At 41.9% G+C, this 14,465-nt stretch overlaps 1 pseudogene; it reads left to right on the top strand.

Annotated features, from left to right (window-relative positions):
• Positions 1 to 9,521: 9,521 nt before the first annotated feature.
• Positions 9,522 to 14,119, top strand: LOC115162778 (NLR family member X1-like; annotated as a pseudogene).
• Positions 14,120 to 14,465: the final 346 nt, after the last annotated feature.

Below are 14,465 nucleotides of genomic sequence, written 5' to 3'. Positions count from 1 at the left end.
TGGTACGAGGTCGACGGCAAACCAGATGTCATTGTTTTCAATCAGAGCACGACGGTAAATGCCGTTGAGGCTGGAGGTGAATGCCGTCAACCGCCACGGTAGACGGGACTTGCCGCTAGAGTTAAAATATTTCAATTTTAAAAAAGATTCAAGCCCCTTGGGTGCTGCCATAGATTTACATTTGAGGTGCCCATCCAAGAAGGCTCAAGGTCATTGGCCACAGATAAAATGACGTCAAATCACATTATATCTACCGTAGCTTTGATTGGACTGATCATGTCAACATCATACCTTCAAAATCTTAGCTAGCAAGTTAGACGAGCAGTCATCATCATGAATCAAGTCGTCAATCTACTGGCAAATCCTTTTCAATCCTTGTCATATGAAGAGAAATTATAGATAAAACGTATTGGTGCTCAACGGCCATTGGACATAAACATTACACAACATGTTGGAAATCGCAAATTTAACAATGAGTGGTTCAGAAGGAATCAGTGGCAAACTGCAAACTTTGCAAAGCAACCACTAACCTGCTATTCAGCGGAGAGGGTGTGTGGTCCAAATCTGGGTTTCAGTGTCACGTCCTGACCAGTATAAGGGGTTATTGGTTATTGTAGTTTGGTCAGGACGTGGCAGGGGGTGTTTGTTTTATATGGTTCGGGTGTGTGTGTATGTAGAGGGGTGTTGGATTTATGTGTTCCGGGGTTTTTGGTTTATGTTCTTGTTTTGTATTCTAGGGTTTCTATGTTGTGTATTTCTATGTTGGCCTGGTGTGGCTCTCAATCAGGAACAGCTGCACATCGTTGTTGCTGATTGAGAGTCATACTTAGGTCGCCTGTTTTCACCTGCTAGTTTGTGGGAGATTGTGCTGTGTATAGCTTTGTGCCTTACCGGCCTGTTATTCGTCGTTGTGGTTTTCCTTCTTTGTCCGTAATAAAGAAGGTGAGTGTACATATTCCCGCTGCGTTTTGGTCCTCTCCTTACGACACCCGTGACATTCAGGGTCTCTTTCCAATATTAAAAGGATAAACATTCACTCGCAACACACCATGGGCCAGAAAAGGTTGAATACATTGGCCATGCTGTCAATTCAGCATGACTTCTGCTGCGTTCAAAACAACTGGAAACTCGGAACTGGGAAATCTCAGACTTCAGTGAGTTCTTGGCAACTGGGAAAACTGAAACAAAACGAGCTCCGACTGGGGAAAATACGTTTTGAATGGTCATCCATCTTGGAATTCCAAGTCGGGAACTTTGGCCTCTTTCTAGAGCTCCGACCTGAAGGTCACTGATGTCATGATTCAACCTTGTTTTTTTTCTGAGTTCCCAGTTGTCTTGAAAGCACTATAAATCCAGAGAATGCCAGACTTTGATGACAAATTTTGATGACAAAGATCGCAGCGGCACCTTCCTGTTCAAGTGGCCCCAGCACAACAAGGTGAGTCCAAAAATGTATTGTATGCTGCTGCATAAATGATGTAAAATGCCAGGGAGGGATGTATACTGTAGCTAAGAAAGTAATACTAAGTGTATGTTGTGTAGTAAGCTGTTAGCAGCCCATGTGCCTCACCCTAATAAGTTGGTCCCTTTCCTCCTCATAATTTAGCCTAGTATTCTGACTTGGTGGTGCACATGTGGCCTATAGCCTGCTTTAGAGAAATATACTCTTCGAATATTGTAAGACCTTTCAATGTCTGCTCATATGCCCCCTTTATTTATTTACAGGGAGAATACTGTAAGAACGGCCCATGTTCTGAATTCTGTCGCTGTGCATTTCAAAAGTGCTGAACAAATAGTTATATTGACTACATCCATCCTAGCTCACTCATTAATATCTTAATCAAAATGACGGATTGCCTCTTATCCGCTAGTCCTTCCCTTATGCCATAGCTTGTACATCTCAATTGTCAGAAGTCACATTTGTTTAAGCTAGTCAGCCATATCAGCCATGTTTTTTAAGAAGGAAGTAAATGAGGCTGAATTAACTGTTTCGCTGCCAGACAAGGCTCTGCTGATAGCCAGGTGTAGCGGTGGTAAGGAGCTATCTGGCAAATTGTTTTTGTTGGAATGATGCAGTTGAACACTGTACCAGCTTTTTTGTTTCACCTGGCTGCTGGTTCCTGGTCTTTTGAAAACATCAATTGAAGAGTCACCTAAAACTGTGAGAGGCAGTAAAAATGCAAGCCTCATAGTGAGGACAAGTGGCTACTACTCTGAACTGTGTGTGGTGAGCTTTCTGGCACCCAGAGCTTTTAAGGCATCACCCAAGTGGGTGTCATACATTGTGAAGGAGGAGAGGTCCAGTAGCTACACGACTCTGGTAACCAGCCTGAGTAGCCCTCTACATGATCGTCACCAGACTCTTCATCAACCATCTCCCTGACCACCTTCCTCAGATTAAGCCATGAACCTGTCCCTTCCATCTTTGGTGGATGAATGCACGCAAAGACTTGGCCTCTATTAGTTGAACTTACTATAGTTAGGCTACTCATGATTATGTATTGCTTGTTTGTTTTTAGTCTTTGAAGTGGTTTGAGATTGAGCTCTAGAAATGTTATCAATTGTTATTATATTGGACCAATTCATCCACTTACGGAAATGCATCGCTATCGGCAATTAAGATTGGAGATATAGCAAGTTTCACCATCCAATTATTTCAGATCTACAGGAGTGCAAGAACTTCAAGGATTCCAGCCACCCAAAGTATGCTACGGCATGCTCTCTCGAACAATGGTAATGGGCATCAGGCATACACTTACTCACAGCACCATTTGTACACAGTCAGCTCAGCTGAGGAAGTCGGCTGGCCTACATTGCACCACATGAAAATGATTGTGGTCATAATTTCTTGTTGTGCACAAGCGTTTTTGAACGTTCAAATCATTCCGGATACTAGACGAGTCAACAAAGTATCTCAATCATTTGGCGTCTGCAAGGTTGGTAATGTGGGTATGTTTTGATGCCTGACTTGTGAAAAGAGAGGTAAGCGATAGCCTAACGTATTCAGAGTTACTAATGCTATCTAATGGCTAATATTATAAAAGATTAAACGTCGTCAACTCAGTCATGAATGTTTTGGTAACAGTTTAAAAACTTATTCGGGATTGGTATCCCGTCAACGGGACAGTTGTAAATCATGTAGGGCAGTGTGTCATGTACGTAGATTTTAGCGAAACAAGAAAATGTTGGTACATATGTGTCTTATGTCGGCTGAAAGCTTAAATTCTTGTTAATCTAAATGCATTGTCCAATTTACAGTAGCTATTACTGCGAAAAAATGCCATGCTATTGTTTGAGGAGAGCACAAAACAGGTTTGATTCATTCACATCTAAAGGTGAAATGTGTACTTACATTCTGAAATCTTGCTCTGATTTGTCATCCTAAGGGTCCCAGAGATAACATGTAGTGTCGTTTTGTTAGATAAAGTTATTTTTCATATCCTAAACAGGTCCATTTTGTATTTCCACTCGTTCAACTTGCAAAGAAAGGAATCTGTAAAATCTATCGCTAAATGTTGTTTCAACCATTCAAATTACGTTAGTATTTATTCATCAGACACCGTAGAATGTAACCAGACTTCACTATATCGTTCGGCATGTAGTATATCCTATAGGACACCAATTTTAGTAAGGGAGCGACCAATCGTGTTCAAACCAAGCTAGCGAGATAGCCAATGAGCTGGGCTTTACGAGTGTGGGGGAAACCTCGTATCAGTCACACAATTGTCCAGCTAACCTTGTGCGCCAGGAGGCTACTTCCTTTTGGACATTCATGCAAGAATATGGCGAAGCGCGTTACGCATATCTGTGAGTTATGGAAACTGAGTGTTTTGCAAATGTTGAACTTACAATATGGCTACTAATACTGGAAAAGCTAAATCAAAGTCCAAGTATACAGATTTTGGACGATATTCTTGCAGGAAAATGTAATAGCGACCTCTCCTTTAACTGCTGTCTAACGTTACCTGCTAACGTTACCTTAGACTGGGAAGTGAAATACGAGTCTTTATATTTATATTCTTTTATATTGTAAATCCGAAAGCCACAACATGTCAAAGTCAACATACATTGGGCACCCGTCTGGCACAGTCGTCTAACACACTGCAGTAGCTGGTTCAAATCCAGGCTGCATCACATCCCTCCGTGATTGGGAGTACCATAAGGAGGCGCACAATTATAGGCGTCATTGGAAATAAGAATTTGTACTGACTTGCCTTGTAAAATAAAGGTTAATTATAAAATTGGTACACAACCTTCACCAGTGTTCTCCACTCAATATAATATATGTTTATAGATGTGTTGTTTATTTGATGTATTGCTAAAATAAAGGTTCAATACAATAAGTAATAAACTTGAGTTTTTACTGATTTATTTGTGGTAAAGACTGACTTCAAAGAGACCACATTCAAATCCTCCATCCCCCCACTTAGTCTGACTGCTGCTCTCTCTGGCTCCACAACAAACCCCTACCCGGCCATCTAAAGGACATCTACTTTGTGCATGACAAGTAGTTTTTCCAACAATTGTTTACAGACAGATTATTTCACTTATAATTCACTGTATCACAATTCCAGTGGGTCAGAAGTTTACATACACTAAGCTGACAGTGCCTTTAAACAGCTTGGAAAATTCCAGAAAATGATGTCATGGCTTTAGAAACTTCTGATAGGCTAATTGACATAATTTTAGTGAATTGGAGGTGTACCTGTGTATGTATTTCAAAGCCTACCTTCAAACTCAGTGCCTCTTTGCTTGACATCATGGGAAAATCAAAAGAAATCAGCCAAGACCTCCACAAGTCTGGTTCATCCTTGGGAGCAATTTCCAAACGCCTGAAGTTACCACGTTCATCTGTACAAACAATAGTACGCAAGTATAAACACCATGGGACCAAGCAGCCATCATACCACTCAGAAAGGAGACGCGTTCTGTCTCCTAGAGATGAATGTAATGTGGTGCGAAAAGTGCAAATCAATCCCAGAACAACAGCAAAGGACCTCGTGAAGATGTTGGAGGAAACAGATACAAAAGTATCTATATCCACAGTAAAACGAGTCCTATATCGACATAACCTGAAAGGCCGCTCAGCAAGGAAGAAGCCACTGCTCCAAAACTGCCATAAAAAACCTAGACAACAGTTTGCAACTGCACATGGGGACAAAGATTGTACTTTTTGGAGAAATGTCCTCTGGTCTGATGAAACAAAAATAGAACTGTTTGGCCATAATGACCATCGTTATGTTTGGAGGATAAAGGGGGATGCTTGCAAGCCGAAGAACACTATCCCAACCGTGAAGCACGGGGGTGGCAGCATCATGTTGTGGGGGTGCTTTGCTGCAGGAAGGACTGGTGCACTTCATAAAATAGATGTCATCATGAGGTAGGAAAATTATGTGGATATATTGAAGCAACATCTCAAGACATCAGTCAGGAAGTTACAGCTTGGTCGCAAACGGGTCTTCCAAATGGGCAATGACCCCAAGCATACTTCCAAAGTTGTGGCAAAATGGCTTAAGGACAACAAAGTCAAGGTATTGGAGTGGCCATCACAAAGCCCTGACCTCACTCCTATTGAAAATGTGTGGGCAGAACTGAAAAAGCATGTGTGAGCAAGGAGGTCTACAAACCTGACTCAGTTACACCAGCTCTGTCAGGAGGAATGGGCCAGAATTCACCCAACTTATTGTGGGAAGCTTGTGGAAGGCTACCCAAAACGTTTGACCCAAGTGAAACAATTTAAAGGCAATGCTACCGAATACTAATTGAGTGTTTGTAAACTTCTGACCCACTGGGAATGTGATGAAAGAAACAAAAGCTGAAATAAATCACTACTATTATTCTGACATTTCGCATTCTTAAAATAAAGTGGTGATCCTAACTAACCGAAGACAGGGAATTTTTACTAGGATTAAATGTCAGGAATTGTGAAAAACTGAGTATAAATGTATTTGGCTAAGGTGTATATAAACTTCCGACTTCAACCGATGTTGATTCAATAAATAACAGTCATCAGATTAATGAAAGTCACGACATATGTACATTTCTTGTTACCTTTTTGATAAGATTTTTTTTTAACTCTATAAAAACTTTAACTTTTGAAACTATTTAGTAAATATTATATTTACTTTTTTCATAAACTGCATTGTTGGTTAAGGGCTTGTAAAGTAAGCATTTCACGGTAATGTCTACACCTGTTGTATTCGGCGCATGTGACAAATACAATTTGATTTGATCTCTCTGATGCCTGCTGTTATTTCAATCCAGATGCAAAGGGTAATACCCGGACCAACAAAACTATGTCATAAAAATCTAGAATCGATTTTTTTTTTTTTTTTTTTTTTTTTTTTTTTTTTTTCCCCTAATTTCTCCCTTTTTGTTACAATTTGTTATGGATGTAGATCATCAGTTGGCTCCCTTTTCTGATCCTCATTTGATTTCCCTGAATTTACAAGCTACAAAAAAATCCAAAGGTATTAAAGGATATTGGAAATTAAACAGACTTCTTAAAGATCCTATTTTCATTGGAAACACCAAGTCGTTAGCCAAAGATATTTCTGCAAGAAAAGACTTGGGTCATAGAAGTAGATGGAAATTCTTCAAATATAAAGTAAACGTAGCAAATAGCTGTAGCACCTTAGAGAAGAAACTTTGAGCATGCTTGATAGATTATCTTTCTTTAGAAAACTTTCTCAAGAAGAAGAGTCTGTATTTAAGTCTTTACAACTAGAATTATAACAGCTTTACACGGATCAAAGGGTGCCTTTGTCAGATCAAGAGCAAAATGGATTGAAGAGGGCGAAAGAAACACCAGTTATTTCTTTGCACTTCAAAAGAGAAACTACAAAAGAAAATCTATAACAGCACTCAAAATGTATGATGTATTATGCAAAGATCCCCTTACAATATCAACATTTGTCAATTCCTTTTATGAAAACCTTTACAACTCACAATTTCAGGAAGATGGATGTGAAAGCTACATTTGCCACATTCAGAATTATGTCCCTGTAATTGAGGATCATTTCCACTCAGTTTGCGATTCCCCTTTGTCAATTGAAGAAACTAGAGGCTCTGAATTCTATGTAAAAGGGAAATCGTTTTGGTAGTTGTTACGCACGCCTCTAGAAAGAGCGAACGCAACACCCTGCTACAACTTAACTCTCCGTGGTGTGAAAGAGGTATGGAAGTGTAGGTGTGAGCAAGGATGACAAAGGCAGAGAATACCGTTTACTGGGAATTTATTCCTTCACGCGGTAAGGTTGGGGAAAAGGGGCTGGACAGAAGCAAAGAAAGTAAATATCAAAGCCCCCTCTCCTACCTTACCTACTACTTACCTAACTAGCACCACCTGGTGCACTAACCAAAATACAGGGGACGGTTCGCCCAGGTCTTTCCTAGTGTGCATAGACAGTAAACTACTACAGGTTATGTATGCCCGCGGGCCTCTTGCCTAAGCACTCCCTAGGTGCCTTCCCCTTCCCCCCTGGGAACAAATGAAACAGAGTAACACAAATGTACAAACTACTTTACAACAAAACCTGAGAACACAAACCCAGGACATTAAAGAAAACTCTCTGAGCACTAAACACAGAACAATAAGCTTACTCAGCAACAACTAACTAAGTACATACCCCAATTATCTTTCTGAGAAACAACCAACATATATATAACCCTCTGCCATCAACCTCCTCTCAGCAAAAAATCTCTGTGTCTCTCCCCCTTTCTCTGAGCAACAGCACACTGGCTTATATTGGGGTTGTTCATTGAGACAGCTGCGTCCTGACGAGGGGGCGGGGTCAGCTCTCCAATCAGCAATGGGGCCGACCAATCAGCTGCTTGGAGAACTTCAGGAAGCCATTACCTGAAACACACTCACAAATATACAAACTACAACACAGAAACTGTGGAACGTAACAGTAGTTACTAGAAGACCCTGTTTTTAATATGTTTCAAGATTGCATTGAAAATGTTGAAATGGTCTCCATTATGAAACAGGGCCTTAATTCACTGATTCCGAAGCCTGATAAAGACCCTTCTCTCATTGACAATTGGGGACCAATTACTTTATTAAATATTGATTGCTCTGGTTTATGCCAAAAGATTAAAGAAAGGAATAGATACCATTATAAATGAGACTCAAACAGGATTTATGAAGGGTCGTCACATGATCCAACATTCATTTAGTCTTGGACCTTCTAGATTATTCAGATGCAATTGACTCAGATGCGGTTGTCTTATTTTTGAACTTCTGTAAAGCCTTTGACACAATTGAACAGGAATTTCTCTTTCGGTCTCTTAAACTTTTTGGTTTAGCTGAAAATGCTATCAAAGTCATTTGCATGTTTTACAAAGATATAAATAGTTCTGTGTTACTAAACCTTAACACGTCCAAAAGATTCAGTATCAACAGAAGTGTACGACAGGGAGGCACAATTTCACCCTTTTTACTAATTTTGGTTGTGGAACTTCTATCTCTAGATATAATGCAAATCTGCATGGCGTATCCATTTTTAACAGAGAAATCAACATTTCACAACTGGCTGACGTTACTACTTTTTTTTTTTTAAAGATAAAGACCAGGTCGCCCATTCCCTTAATGCTATCACTGCATTCTCTATTGCATCTGGGTTAAAACTGAATGACTCTGATGATAAAGAAATAGAAAATATTCCTGTAAAGGACTGTGTTAAATGTTTAGGAATACATCTGTCAAAAAAACCACTTAGTCAGACAACATATGAAAATGAAGAAAACCAAGAATATATTTAATAATGATCTTTCTATACTTGGGAGAGTACTTCGGTCCAAGGCAGAGGGACTGTTTCGCTTTGGGTACCCCTCATCTTTATTTGTAAATCCCTCTACCTGTAAAGATATCAACAAGACCTTCCTTGACTTCCTCTGGAAAATAAGTCTCACAAACTAAAAAAGTCAGTCCTCTCAAATAAACGATCTGAAGAAGTATTGGATTTTGTTGACATAAATAACACTTTCAAGATCAATTGGTTGAAAAGATGTTTGGTCAATACAGAATCAATATGGTATTTCATTCCAAACAATGTGTTTAATAAGTTGGGAGTTCTTACATTTTTACTGAAATGTAATTATATTCCTGAAAAATTACGTGCCAGACCAAAGCAGGCACATTTGCTATTTAACGCAACAGTTTTTGTGACACAACTGTAGAGTTGAAAATACATTTTGTGTGCATTAGGTCATCACGCACTGATTTGTATCTGCAAAAAGTAATTTGGTGGAAACACACCACTGATGGGAGAATGCGCATATGTTCTTCAATGCGGATTCTAGAGTATTTCGCATATAAATCTGTCGCAATATTGGATGGAAACCTAGCTAGTGGCGGAATAAATTCAACCACACATTTTCTTCATCACATACCAGGCATTATCACACGTCACACGTCACATCACATACCAGGCATTATTTCAGGGTAACTATAAGGAAAATAAGTATGCAATTAACAGACAGGTATTAAAAAGCAACAAAAAGTAAGAGCAGAGGCCATGCACGTGGAGCCACTCATCCTGGAGAGGAAGCCAGAGGAGAGGAAAGGGCCCTTAATCACCGCCCTCCTCAAGGCATCCCAGGCCCCTCAGAGTGCCTCGGTCACCTCGGAGCAGCTCTTTGAGCCCACTCAACAAGGAGGCAGGGAGCAGGGCTTTAACATGCTGCTGTACGGGGCGGTTGGGTCAGGGAAGAGCCCGGTAGTGTGGAAGCTGGTTCTAGACTGGTTCTAGTCTTTTTCCAACCCCAGTAAGTTTTGATGAAACATTTTTAGAAATGTATATGTGTTGATAATTTAACTACAATTTTTTTAGGCCAGTATTTTGGTCACCACCAGGTTGTCTGCCCTTGACCCACATCCCTACGAAGTATGTGAAATGCTACGCAGAGATGTGGCTTCAATGACACAGATCGCCAGCGAGCATACCTCACAAGCCGACTGCTGCAACAGATTGGAGAGAAGCCAAGAAACCAGGAGGCCCAGTCCCTCATCGAGCTGCTTTATCACTTTTTACATTCTTATTGCTGGCTGACTTGTGCCATCCTCCACTTTTACATTTCACCAACGTCCAGGCACCCATAAGTACGCTAACTGGTATCTATACCAGCTTCCTGAGGCTCAACGTTGGAGGGGAGGTGCTGGACATGGGTGGAAATGTATCTTCTCTCGAGCAGCAGAACTTGTTGATGCTCTGTGGTCAGCACTGTGGGCAAACTGGACTTTGAAGGAGTCAACAAAAAGCGCATTTCCTTCGCCAAAGAGGAACTGAAACATTTTGTTGGGGGGTAAGACCAAAACAGAAGGAACTGCGTCAGCTGGCCGTGTTCCGCACTGAAGTTCTCGACTTCTTTCTGGTGCCCTGCGTCGAGACCAAAGGGTCAGAGGTTGTTGAAAAGGAGAAGCACTATGTGTTTGCCATTCTCGACATGCAAGAGTACCTGTCTGCTCTGTACACCGTCCTCGTGAGAACAAGACCGCTCTGGAGAAGCTGAGCAAAGAGGTGGCCGTGGCCATCGGACAAGTGGGCGAAGACGTCAACACCCTCATCAGCATCATCTCCAAGTTCATCCCCCTCAGGGTCTTCGCTGTCTTCAACCTGCTCAAGCTCTTTCCAAGCCTGTTTGAGAAGATCAGCAGCCACAGCAAGGGCCACATCGCCCGCACCCTGGTAGCAGAGATGTTCCACACAGAGGACAGCTTCAACAAGGACATGCTGGACCAAGTACAGCAAAGCCTGCCGGGAGTTCACGGCCCCAGCCCCAGGAGTGCCTGGACAGCCGGTCCTTCAAGCTCTACCCCATCTTCATGGGCGGCCTGCTTCACTACGGGAACCGGGTTCTGCTGGAGCAACTGGGCTGCAGCATCAAGAGCACCATGGTGGCTCAGATCACACGGAACCTCAAGAAGCACCTGGCAGCGGAGATTGTGAAGTGGCAGCCCTCTGAGGAGCTCATGGTCCTGCTGGTGCTCCTCTACGAGTACCAGAATCCCAGGCTCAAGGCAGAGGTCCTGCTCTCCATCCGCAGCATCAAGCTGTCCCCCTTGCGCATGACACCCCTCAAGTGCTTCGTCCTGAGCTCTGTGCTCGCCTGTATACTCTTGAGGTACCACCTGGAGGAGCTGGACCTTTTTCCTGTCATCTGACCAACGACCTGCTGACCATTCTGTGACCCGCCTTCTGCCACACCCTCAACCTCAAGTAAGAGAAGGCTCGATGTGTGGGGCTTTAGTCAAGTCAACTTTTTTTGTTAGGAGCTTGGGAAATAGGATTCTCACCAACTCACAAGCTTGACCTCTTGTATCTGTCCATGGTAACAGTCACTACTTACCACAGTAAAAACATCATATTAGTAGTGTATTTTTACCTACTAAGTTACATATACCCACTGTTCACGCGATTGAGTTATGTTATAATTTTCAGAATACAGATGGTAAATCTAAGGTGGCCCAAAGCCTTATCAGTAACACTCCAAATCCTCTATTTACTGAGAGGTGTACAAACATGCAGCAATATTTGCTGCTTTTGGTTTGTATTGCTAATTAATGTTTGCAAAGGAGGCCTTAAAATCATTAAATGCCAAGTGACATATCAGGTCCTGACTTGATCCATCCAGTATCATTCATGGATTCATTCATGGTAGGTTTGACATTATAGCCTAAATGTGTTTGACTTGCTGCGTAAAAAGTGTACTCCCTGTGGGCATTGAAAACATAATATTCTGATGCTATTGCTGAGTATCGAAAGGAAAGAGCATTGGGAGTAAAGGGAGACTTTATTAGCCATAATATAATCTTTGATATCTATCAGGTTTCAGGTATGACCCAGATGCAGACAGTGTCGATTTTCTGGTACAGGGGCAGGCAAACGACAGGTCAAAGTCAAGCAGAGGTCAGTAATCCAGACAGGGTGCACAATGTCCAAAACAGCAGGCAGTCTCATGGTCAGGGCAGGCAGAGGTCAATAATCCAGTGAGGTGGTGCAAGGTATAGAACTGCAAGCAGGCTCAGGGCAGGCAGAAAGGTCAAAACCAGGAAGGACTAGAAAAGAGGAGCAAGAACCGACAGGAGCAGGGGAACAGCTGCTGGTAGGTTTCACGAAACAAAACAAACTGACAACAGACAAACAGAGAACACAGGTATAAATTTACTAGGGATAATGGGGAAGATAGGTGACACCTGGAGGGGGGTGGAGACAAGCACAAAGACAGGTGAAACAGATCAGGGTGTGCGATATCTATTTTAGTGTTATCAGGTTATTGAGCCTGGCCTGCTCTTTGGTTGTGGTTGTAAAAAAAGCATGGTGTTACTTCATCAAGACCTGCAACATGGAGTTTAATCTGTGTTCAAGTTTTTAATCTGGATTTCACAAATTTAAAAGGAGTGTAATCTGTGTTTTTTAAAATATTTTATTGTTGTTCGATTGACAGTACCTGGAGGTTCGTGGTTTGCAGGCTAACACGTGTGTGGGCGTGTGTTTGTGATAGCTGTGTATGCTTTTTTCTCTGTTGTCTCCAGTTTAATAGCCTGGGTCCTGAGTCCTGCATTCTCCTGAAAGATATACTACTTGACCCCAACAGTACTATTAGATCTCTACAGTAAGAGGTTGACTCTTTACCAGGTTTATGGCCTTATTGCCTTTTCTATGGCTCAAAAGGTAGATATTGGTAATAATAATATTGACCCGTCAATGGAATTTACAACTTAAGTATAACTAAAGCTTTAAATAAATATTGCCTTATTTATTAATTTGCTTTGGTCAGAAAGGGGCAATTTCTCTCATTTCAGAACTTGCTCACTTTACACTTCAAATAAGATATTTACTGTATATAGAACACCCACATTGTCCAAATGAGGGTTGGTCTAATGTCTAACTAACAGATAACATGCTGCTCCAACCAGTCTCTACTTGTCCTGTCTGAATGCTGATACAGTGCCCTGTGACTGTCCCTCTGTAGCCGGGGCTCGCTGTCTGCTGGACTCCCTGCCAGGGAACCAGTCTCTCAGGCTGCTGTCCCTGATGCATACGGCAAGGGGCCTGCGAGCTTGCCGAGAGGCTCAACCAGCACACTGGCCCGCAGGAGCTCAAAGTGGCCTACAACAACATCGGGGACAATGCTGCTCTGACTTTGGTGGACGCCTGCAGTGAGCACCCAAGCATCCACACTGTGCAGTAAGCTAATCAGCACTGTATCAACATGTCCTGGAATTACATTATATGGGATTAGGCGGGTCATACAATTATTCTGTGGGGGCCAGATTTTGCTCGTGGGCCAACAGCTGCAGACCCCTTTAAAAAAAAAAAGAACTTATGTGACTCGACCACTATGGTTTCTTTAGTATTTTATTTGGGCTATTTTCTTTTCATCATGCACTTATTATATATCGTCTTTGTATGAAGTGGTGTTTGAATCAAATCAAACTTTATTTGTCACGTGTGCTGAATACAAGCCCTTAACCAACAGTGCAGTTCAAGAAGAAAATATTTACCAGGTAGGCTAAAATAAAAAGTAATAATCCTAAGTAACACAATAAGAATAACCACAAGAATGTGTCTATATGTAGGTTATGTGTATACATTAATTCCATTGTGTCCCACATCTTGTACCTGAATCCTCTCAGCAACGTGGGGAAGCAGTCCCTGTACATGCGAGAAATCCCACTGGAGCAGGGAGGCACGAGGCGGCGCGTGAAGGTGCTGACGCCTCGTCCTGGGAACGGGAACTCGTCTGGGAACAGCTGCAGATCTTCCACCGAGACCTGGAGTGGGGCAGGCAGCAGGCGCCAAGCTTCTGGGAAAAGATGCACTTCCGCAGGGTGGAGAACGGCGTCAGGCAGACCCTGCAGATGCTACTGAAGAAGATCCCGACAGGGACTGATGAGAGTGCCAAATAATGGAAAAGCAATGTTTGGGGATTTTAACATGATCCATGATGTACTGTATGTTCAATGTGCGGTATTCAGTATTTACAAAGTCTTCCACTTTCAACCATAGCATAAGCCCACATATCCATAGCCTTGAAGAATTTTAGCATGTGAGAAGTGGGAAAGACAAATCTATGCAAAATTGATTGAATAACATATATTAATGGTGTGAAACTGAAAGTGTCCTTTTCAAGCCTACGTAGGAAGGTGTTCGCATACCCTATTATGCAAGTAGGAATATTTGTTTTGGGCCTCCTTGTGTACTCTGTGTTCCAAATTTGTAGTATTTTGTATTTTATCCCTGTTTTTTGCTTGAGTATGTCTGTTGGTGTTTAAGAGAGATATTCAAGTAGGTTTCAGTGTAGGCTGTGCTGTGGTGTGTCATCAAACCTCATTTGCTTACGCCCCCCCCCCCCCCCCCATGAACACCCATGAACTTCCAAATCAATATCATTACAGCATGTCTATTTTGAAATGAACTACATCATGTTTAGAATGGACAGTGATCTACTCGAGGTCC

This window comes from Salmo trutta, chromosome 26, assembly GCF_901001165.1.
Source record: "Salmo trutta chromosome 26, fSalTru1.1, whole genome shotgun sequence".
NCBI classification, from domain to species: domain Eukaryota; kingdom Metazoa; phylum Chordata; class Actinopteri; order Salmoniformes; family Salmonidae; genus Salmo; species Salmo trutta.
This window is presented reverse-complemented; position numbering and strand designations above follow the sequence as displayed.